The sequence below is a fragment of the Camelus dromedarius genome, chromosome 7, assembly GCF_036321535.1.
Source record: "Camelus dromedarius isolate mCamDro1 chromosome 7, mCamDro1.pat, whole genome shotgun sequence".
Classification (NCBI taxonomy): domain Eukaryota; kingdom Metazoa; phylum Chordata; class Mammalia; order Artiodactyla; family Camelidae; genus Camelus; species Camelus dromedarius.
Window position 1 is genome coordinate 41,049,456 of NC_087442.1, and position 10,600 is coordinate 41,060,055.

The 10,600-nt window shown below is 37.1% G+C and overlaps 1 pseudogene; it reads right to left on the reverse strand.

The window, feature by feature from the left end:
- Positions 1-985: 985 nt before the first annotated feature.
- On the reverse strand, positions 986-2,057 carry LOC135321745 (probable protein BRICK1; annotated as a pseudogene).
- Positions 2,058-10,600: the final 8,543 nt, after the last annotated feature.

Genomic DNA, 10,600 nt, shown 5'->3' on the forward strand with positions numbered 1-10,600 from the left:
TGGAATTGAGACCAAGAGACAGAAAGTTTGAATCTGTATGTGACTAGAACTGTGTCACATAATTTAGGATCTAAATACCACTATATTCTGGCATAGGGATGGGCAAAGTATAGAAAGCTGGTCCTCAGAGAGCGAAGAGGGAAGTAGACATGCAGAAAGCAGCAGCCATTTGAGCTGAGAAGAGATCTCAGTGGTTTTCCAGTTCTTGGGTCTCGTCTTTTCTGAGCCCAGCTCACATGTTTTTCCTTGGAGTCCATGAGACACTCACCTACAGGCTTAGAATCAATTCCTTTATATTGCTTCTCAAAGTTTGGTGGGCAAGATTTTCATAGGTCACCAAACTTCAATGGGCAAATGACTGAACTTCATTTCCGTGTAACAAAATTAAATTCGAGCTCTCATTCCACCTGATGGCAGAAAAGCAATCAAGTGAAGCTCCAGGTAAACTCAGTCATTTCAGTTTTTTTAGGCATTTCACTCAATTCAGGATATTCTCACACATTTCCTTCCCTCCATAGTGTCATATCCAGACTTCTTGGGCATCCTTCTTGCTGTCAGAGGAGGCATTTGGTCCATGCTCAGCCCTGGAGAGAGATGTAACTGAGGTGCGATGCATCAGCCATCTGATCCCGGGTCATCATGTCCTTGCAGCCCCTCTGCAGCCACCTGATTCTGCACAACAGCTCTCCACAGCTCTTCGGTCACTATCAGATAGCTTTGTGTCCCTTTTAGGAACTCACTAGCATCTAAATTTTTTATACTTTTTTTTTTTTAGAATAAAAAGGGATTTGACAAAATCTGGGCAACCCTAATCTGCAGGAAGTAGAGACGTCTAGTTATTCTTCTGATTTCTTTCTAATGTCTTATTTACAACATAAACTTTGTGCACTGATCTTTTTAGGGGAGAGCCTTTTGAAACCTGAAATTCCTTTGACTGTTGTAAATCAAAAGTGCTGCATTTTTTTTTTCAACACTGTATCTTTTATTGGAACATAACATGCCTACGTAGTAAGTACTTACTTAATGCCTGCTGAATGACCAGATGATTCCCAGGATGAATCAGTCAGCTCCAAGTCCAAACGCAGGGGCTCCAGCTGATACGCCACCTGGGCTTTGATCAAACAGCTACCTCTGAAAGTTTTCTGTTAGGATAAGAATCTCACACGTCAGATTTCAGTGGAATAGGTGAGCCCCAATCTCTGCTCCTCCCCCCACCACAATCACAGCAGTCAGATAAAGTTGAGGAATTTATTACGGAAATAAGAGAGGCAAAGACACCCCAAATGACAGAAAGAAAACTCTGAAAACATCCCTTTTCAAGCCAAAGTGGGGCCTGGACTTGACCTCCCCCACAGGACAAGAAACTGGTGTGTTAGCAATAACATTCTCTGGCAGCCGCCTTGCCGGGGTGTGAGGGTCTCAGCCAGGACTGCTCCCCACCCCCAGCCAAAGGTGGGGAGGAGACAAAGACTGTAGAATCAATGCAGAGGCAACAGAGAGCTGCAAGGAAAGGCTGAGAGAGGGAGAGAGAGGTGGAGAGGACCGTGACAGAGTCTCAGGCTTTTGGCTCCTAGCGCCTCAAATACGTTAACAAGTAGTTCTGCAAAATGCTTCTGAAAAGGTAGAAACGCCTAACGCTGTTGCCGAGAGTCCCCCTGGCCCCCTCCCAACATGCCACCTCACGCTCCTGGGTGTACAGGGCAGAGCCCAAAGGCCACATTTTTGAAAAAAAGAAAAACAAGAAGAAGACCTGTTGTTCTGTAAGGAGAGAGGAAGGAGCTGAAGGCTGCTGGGGCCTTTCCCATGTGGGCCATGTGTTCTGCAGAAGCAACTTCCCAGCAGCAGTGTGGCACGATTCGAGGGGAGGGCCTCACCTTTTGTCACCCAGGCTTCAACGTACTCCATTCTCCACTCAAGAGCTGTCAATTTCTCGTTTAGTGTTGCGGGTCTTGAATGGCAAGACATATCTCAATGCACTCCCGGTTCGCCCAGTCCTGGTGAATCTCCCGCTGCACCGGGTCCTCTTGTCCCGCCATGGCTGCTGCCTAAGGAAGAGCGACTGCCAAAAGTGCTGGATTTTAAAACTATTGTTTCTACTATAAATTTCAAGAGCCTAACTTGGAACTTACTTGAGTTTCAAGAACCTGATTTGGAGCTCAAATCCATTTGGCTGACACACTGCATAGAGGTGGCTTAACCAGCAAGGGCCAAAGCGTAACTTATAGGAAATGTACATTTCATCAGGCTGCATGAGTTTGAGCTGATTCCTTGATTACTGTAAGCAGAAAAAGGAAGTCTCCCAAGACTGCTTTCTGTCCTTCGATCCAGCCTGCCTCTTAGAATTTCCAGGATGATCTCCTCTGTAACATTCCATCTGCCTTCCATAATCCTTGTGTCAACTGTGGCGCGGATGCTTGTGGGCAGATGGAAAGGCTGTGCCAAAGTTAGGCCTGCATATGCAAGACCAAGTGAAACACAACACCCATTCTCTTAAAACCAGACTGCTTTTAGAAGGAGAGAAGGAGAATGCCATTCCATCATGCATGCCTGTCATTCCTCAACTTTGGTATCAAACCATCTTTATACCCTGGCCCATGGAGAAACTTGCTATTAAATTCTGTTCTCTCACAGTCCTTATGTAGCAACTGTGTTGGGGGAACCACTTCAGACATTCGAAGCTTCACTAAGTAAGCCATTCACAACAAGAAAGCTAGAATAGGGGAGCATCTCAGATAGTTTCAGCAAATTGGAGACCAGACAATATAATCAATGTGTTCAGAATCATCAATGAAATCAGCTCTATGGGAGAGAGTCAACATTTTTCCTGCCATAAACGTAAGGCATCCATTAGTTGCACAAAGTTAGGATTGTAGGGCTCTTAGAGCAGGTAGTCCCTTTGTTAATTCTAGGTCACAGGGTACAGAAAAGTAAATTTAATGAATTTTAATGACATGATAAAAATATAATATATCAAGTGAAAAAAGCAGTAAACAGATGTACACATATAGATCCAGTTTTACATACACACACACACACGCACATGTCTAGACATATATAAGAATAAAAGATGGAAACAATAAACAGTGATCACTTCTAGGCAGTGCTTACATTTTCCTTCTAACACTTTAATACGTGTCCCAAACTTTCTTATTATTCTTGTCAAGAGAAAATTAACAACATGCTTTTTTAAAGGGCGGAATGAGACCTCCAATTCTCAAACGATAAAATAAGGGGAAAAGATCATCTGAAAGCTCTCTTGCCACATTGCCTAGAAATGCTTTATAAAATATAGCAAAAATATTTTAAACCCCTGAGTGAACTGGTAAGAGAGGAGGGAAAGTCCAAAAGTGTCAGGAAGAAATAGGAAAGTGAATGGCAAGGATGTTGGGGGTGGGTCCTGTATTCCTAACGCAGTTTTTAAAGGACTGTAGTCTCACTGACAGAGCAGATGAGGAAAAACATCAATCCACTGAGGGACAAAAAGGTATTTATATGCTTCTGCCTAGGTGAGAAAAATGTCCATCTGAGAAACAAAATCTCCAGGTTTGTTTCTCCCTCAAATTTGGAGGTTTAAATTTACAGATAATCCAGGAACTGTGATGCTAAATGACCTCCAGGGTAATAAAATGACCAAAAAGTTGGTCCAGGTGTGGTGATCTCTCTATGGCAAAAGCAGAGCAGTTCTTGAGGGACACACTCCTAAGTCAGGCCACAGGGGATTCTCACAGAAAAACAGGCTTCTCCAAAGATGAGCTCACAAACAAGAATGATGAAATGCTGAAGAATAAAATCCACCATAAGAGTCAGCAGACACCATAAATAGCACCAAAAGATTCCCTAAAACTTTACATAACAGAATGACAATTTGAAAGAGAATGTAAAATAATCATGTCTGGAAGTATTAAAGGTCCAAAAGATGTACTTAAAACACCAAGAAAAGAGTAAGTCCAATGAAAGGCACTTTGCATGGTAGTTATGAGCACAGACTATGGAGATAAATTTCTGGGTTCAAATCCCAGCCCCATCACCTATTAGCTGGATGATACCACCCACTCGCTCGATTGCTTGATTACTATGAGGTGAAAACCCTGGTCTCCCAAGAATGCCTTCCATCCTTCAACCCCGTTTGCCCTCTTAGAATTTCCAGGATTATCTCCTCTATAACATTTCATCTGCCTTCACAATCCTTTTGTCAACTGGGGTGAATCACTTAATATTTCTGTGCCTCAGCTGCTTCCTCTGTAGAGTGGGAGTATTAATGGTACTTACATCAATGGAGTGTTGTGAGGATTAAACGTGTTAATATATACAAAGTGCTTAGAAGACTGCCTATCAAATTGTATCACTATATATGTGGGTAGAAATAGATACATAATTACATATTGTATCAATATATATCTATAATATATATTCCAAATGTGTATGTATATAGATGTACTAAATCCATGAATTGAAAAATAGGCTCAGATATGAGACACAAAAACTCAGCCATATGCTGGTTCACAATAGGTACACTTAAAATCTAATGATGCAGAAAAACTATAATGGAACAGCAAAAAAATTATACCAGGTAAATACATATTTTTAAAGAACTGACAGCACATTACTCAGTAGCCACAACAGAGACCAAAAGACAATAATTATGTTGCTATTAGACAAAAAAAAAAAAGACTTCAAAATTGGTTAACTTTTTAGATACTGGAAAAGGTCATTGCAAACTGAAAACATGAACAGTTCATCAGGAATATTCAACAGTTTGGATGTGCTATGCACCAAATAAAGATAGCACAACTGACAGAATGACGTGGTAAACTGGACAAATTCACGTTCAGGATGTGCCAGACAAAAACAGAATTTGAAAGATTTAAACAACACAATTTGCATGACTCAGTATGTACCAAAAAAGTCAAGGTTTTCTGACTACAATGTACTACAATTTGAAATTAGTTAACAACAAGCTACCCCTTCAAAAAACATGAAAAACACACTTCTAAATAGTTTATGTGTCAAGAGAGAAGCTTTAAGGGAAATAAGTACATATTTAGCACTAAAGGACAATGACAACAACACATAATAAAACATGTGGGATGCAGCTAAAGTAGAACTTGAGTCATTTATGGCCTTAATTACAAACACTAGAAAAGACGAAAGCCTGAAAGCAATAAAAGAAATGACAGCCCCCTAAAAGTAGAAGCTGGGAAATAACAAAAATCAAAACAGAAATGAATGAAACAGAGAAACAAAGAAACAGAGAAAAACCACAAAACCAAAAGTTATTTTTCAAAAGTTAAAATAAGATGACATGGAATAGCCAAAACTATCTTGAAAAATAATGAAGTTGGAGGACTTACTCTTTCCAATTTCAAAATTTACTCTGGAACTCAAGATAGCGTGGCATTAATAAACTGCTGTATTAATGGTCAGTAGATTTTTGACAAACATACCAAGAAAATTCAGTGGGGAAAGAATATTTTTTTTCCACAAATGTTGCTGAGACAGCTAGATACCCACAAGCAAAAGAATGAAATTGGACCCCTACCTTATATTATATATATATATATAAAAAAAAAAACAAACTCAAAATGAACCATAGATCTAAAAACATAAAATTCTTAGAAGAAAGCATAGGAGTAAATCTTCACGATCTTAGACAATGTCTTCTTAGATATAATACCAAAAGTACAAGAAACAAAATAAAAAATTGTAAAATCAGACTTCATCAAAACGACAGAATTCTGAGCTTCAAATGATGACACCAGAAAAGTGAAAAGACAACTCAGAGACTGCAAGAAAATATTTGAAAGTCATGTATCTGAAAAGGGACTTGTACCAAGAATATGTAAAGAATTCTTACAACTCAATAATATGATTAAAAATTGAGCAAAGGATTTGAATACACATTTCCCTAGTGAAGATACACAAATGGCCAATAAGTGCATGAAAAGATGCTCAACATCATTAGTCATTAGGGAAAGGCAAATCAAAATGGTGAGATACGACTTCATATCCACTAAGACAGCCACAGTAATAAAAATAATAATAAGTGTTGGTGAAGATATGGAGAGATTGGAACCCTCATACATAGCTGGTAGATTATAAAATATTGCAACCACTTTAGAAAACAGTTCAGCAGTTCCTCCAAATATTAAATGTGGAATTACCAGTATGACTGAGCAGTTCTGCTCCTAGATATATATCCAACAGAAATGAAAACATATGTTGTCCACACAAATACTGGCATGCAAATAGTCATAGTAGCATTATTCATAACAGTCAAAAAATGGAAACAACCCAAAATGCCCATCAGCTGGTGAATGGATAAACAAAATGTGGTGAATGGATAAACATCCATACAATAGAATACTTTTCAGCAATAAAGCAGAATGAAGTACTGGTATATGCTACAATATAGAAGAATCTCAGACATGCTAAGGAAAAGAAGCCAGTCATAAAAGACCACATATTGTACGATTCCATTTTTATGAAAGGTCCAGAATAGGAAATCCATAGAGACAGAAAGCAGATTACTCATTGCCCAGGGCTGCAGAAGGGAGGAATGGGGAACAACTGCTTATTGGACACAAGGTTCTTTTTAGGGTGATGAAAATATTTTAAAATTAGATTATGGTGAGAACTGCATAACTCTGTAAATATGATTTTAAAAAAACATTTAATTGTGCACCTTAAATGGGTGAATTTTATACTATGTAAATTTTACTCAATACAATTGTGTTTTGAAAAATTAAGTAAGATGAGATTAAATGCCATGTGGTATCCTGGATTGGATCCTGGAAAAGAAAAGGAACATAGTGAAAACACTGGTAAGATCTGAATGATCTTTGTACTAACATTAGGGATGATGGGTGATGACAATATAGGAATTCTGTATTATCTTCACAATGTTTCTATAAATCTGAAATCATCCCAAAACAAAAGTAAAAATTAACCATGGTGAACCTTTAGTGCACTTGATCTAGAGAGATGGGGTGGGGGGCACAAATAATTAGGAGCAACACATGGATTATAAACTATAAATAGCAGAGATATAATCATAATACTAAGAACAATTGTGTACCAGTGCTGTGAGGTAGGTTCCTTCATGCCACCACATGACATGTCTCTGGGCTCAGGGTAGATTCCACAGTGTGATGCAGTTTGAGATAACGAACATGTTCTTTTAGGGGAAACCTACAACACAAGGGTCAGCAAGAAGAGATAAGAAATGTGGTTCACTGTCCTCCCATCACTGCATGGAGAGTCACATCCCAACCTTGGTGATGAGCTTGTCAGTGGGAGGCAAACAGACTGCTTGGCAGAGTAATCTGGGTTCAAGCGCTTGATGTTTATAGCGGTTGCTGAGAAAGCCAGCTGCCCAGCACCTGGAGATCTGTGGTGGGGCTGGGAAGGCTGATTTAGGGTGCTCTTGGATCAGGTGGGGACAGGCCTCGCTGGCTTCCTGTCCAGTCTACCCAGAATAAGCTCTCAGGGTTACTTTTGCACAATTGTACTTGACATTCACAACCAGTAAATTGAAAATATACACAAAATCCATAGTTCCTTAGAAAAATATAACTTAATGAAACTACTCAAGAAGAAATATATTTTTGGTTAGATTTATAACTTGAACTAGAAGTTTTAAAATCCACTTTCCTCCCTTAAAAAAAAAAAAAAAAGGAAGAAGAAACAAAAAATAAAACAGCCCATTAAACCCAGGAGGCTTTACCAGTCAGACCCAAACTTCAAAGAACAGATCATTGTTTTCTTAACAAACTGTTCCAATGAGTATAAAATGAGGGAACACTGCCCACCTCATTCTATGAAGTAAAATAATTCTGATGGCAAAATCAGATAAGGATGGTATGAGAAAGTATTAATTAAAGGCTAATCTTATTTCTAAATATAGATGCAAAAATCCTAACTGAAATGTTAGTTACCCAAACCCAGAAATGCTTATTAAAAATATATCATTATCAGGGGGAGGATACAGCTCAAGTGGTAGAGCACATGCTTAGCAGACAAAAGGTCTTGGGTTCAATCCCCAGTACCTCCTCTAAAAGTAAACAAAGAAGTAAACCTAACTACCTCCCCCCAAAAAACAAACACACAAAATATACCAAGTTGGATTCAAAATTATAAAGTCTAGTAATGAGATTTATCATATTAACTGGCTAAAGGAGAAAACCACATGATCATCTCAATAAATGTAGAAAAACTTTTGATAATATTCAACCTTGTTTCATAACTAATATCTATAGCAAAGAGTAGAAAGCAACTTCCTTAGCCTGGTGAATGGTAGCTACCAAAATTATAGCAATTTTCAAAATCATATAGCAAAAGATATATACAATTGTAAAATGCTGAAAGTATTCCCTTTCAGACCAGGAACACAATAACAATTTGTTCTATTAACACTTCTATTCAACATTATTTACTTAAATTTTTCACTAATGTGATAACACAAGAAAAAGAAATACAAATTATAAAGATTGAAAAGGAAAAAATAAGAAATACAGAAGAATCTATGAACTACTAGAAATAAGGGTTTATCAAGGTTGTTGAAGACAAAACAAGTATGTAAAATCAGTAACAATGCTGTTCACCAGCAACAGAAATTATAAACTGTAATTTAAAAAAAACATACTTTCAATGGCAATGCTAAAATCTAAGGTACCTAGGAATAAATATAATGAAAGATGCACAGGACTTTTATCAATAAAATTATAAAACTCTATTGAAACATATAGTAGAATACCTAAATAGATGGAAATAAAAACCATGCTTACTGATGGGAAGATGCACTTTTGTAGCAACAGCAGTTTTTCCCCAAAGCAGTCTAATAAATTCAGTACAACTGTAATAAAAATTCCAACAAGATATTTTTCAGAACTTGGCAAGATGATCCTTAAATTCATACAGAAGATTAAAGGATGAAGAAGAGCCAGAACTCTTCTAAGAGGACACACGAGATGTGTGTGTGTGTTTGGGGGTGGAGGGGGGACCGATTCCAACAGATACCATCACTTTCTTTAAATAACAGTGTGGTATTGGTCTAGAGAGAGAAAATTAGGCAAATGGAACAGAACAGAGTCTAGTATTAAACTCACTTATCTATGACAGTGGTGGCATTTAAATTATGGGAAAAGGATAGCTCCAGAGATGCTGAGACAAGTGGCTATCCATAAGGAAAAGAAAACATTAACCCAGACCACATTCCATACACAAATAATTTCCAGATGGTTTAAAGACCAAAAGGTGAAAAATTATAAAATTATTGGGAAAAATATCAATGATGTTCTAGTACTATTTGAATATGGAATTATTTTCTAAACCATGCCCAATAAACACTAGTCGTAAAGGAAAAATGATACATTTGATTACATTAAAATAAAAAACTTATTTTATAACAAAAGGCACGAGATACAAACTGAAAAGACAAGCCATCAATCAAGAGAAGATATTTGCTCTTTATATAACCAATATAACTAGAACTGAAGGATAAACGACCCAAGAGAAAAGTGGTAACAGGTACAAATAAGCAAAACCCAGAGGAGGAATCTTTAATGAATGTTCAGTAAACATATGAAGCCATGCTCAACAACCTCATCTCTTTTTTTTTTTAGCCATTTGTATTTATTTCTTCATTTGTGAATTACCTACTCATGTCCTTTGTGACTGTTTCTGTTGTATTTTGTGTATTTTCTAACTGATTTGAGGTAATTCTTCATGTTTTGAACTTGCTGTTTTGACCTGGTTAATCTGATCTTGCTGTTTTAAATCTGTTGTTCCTGAGAACGTGTCTTCTGCATAACTTAAAAAATTTAAATATGATTTACATACACTTGTAATCTTATCTACTAGAGATGCACAGAGATAGTGTCCTATGTTTGTTCATAGAAACTTTCTTTCAACTTTTCACTTTTACATTCAGTTATATATGATCTATCTTGAATTCTTTTTGTGTGGTGTCAGGTATGGAATGAGGTTCATTTTCCTCCATATAGATAGGCAGTGGTCCCAGCACTTTTTGTTGAAAAGATCTTCCATTCACCATTGAACTTCTTTGACACTTAGATCAAAAATTAATTGACTATATAAGTGTCGGTTTATTTCTGAACTCTCTTGTTCCTTGAATCTTTATACCATACCATCTTGATTACTACAGTTTTATAGAAAGTCTTATAATTAGCTAATACAAGTCCTCCAACATTGTTAATTTTCAAGACTGTGCTAGGTCCTATACGTTTCCACATAAATTTTAGAATCAATTTCTACAAAAATTCTACTGGTTTATTTTTAACAGTTTTATCAAGATACAACTCATATACCATACAACTTGCCTATTTAAAGTGTACCAATCAAGAATAAAATTCAAGTATGCAATTCAAAGTGTACAATTCATATAATGATTTTTGGTATATTACTTCACTAATTTTAAAAAATCATAAGTACATGCAGCATAAATTTTGCCGTTGCAATAATTTTTCAGTAAGCATTAAGTGCATTCACAATTTAGTAGAAATATCACTAATATCTAGTTCTGGAGCACTTCATCATCCCGAACAGAAATTCTATAACCAGTGTTCAATAACCCCCCACTCCA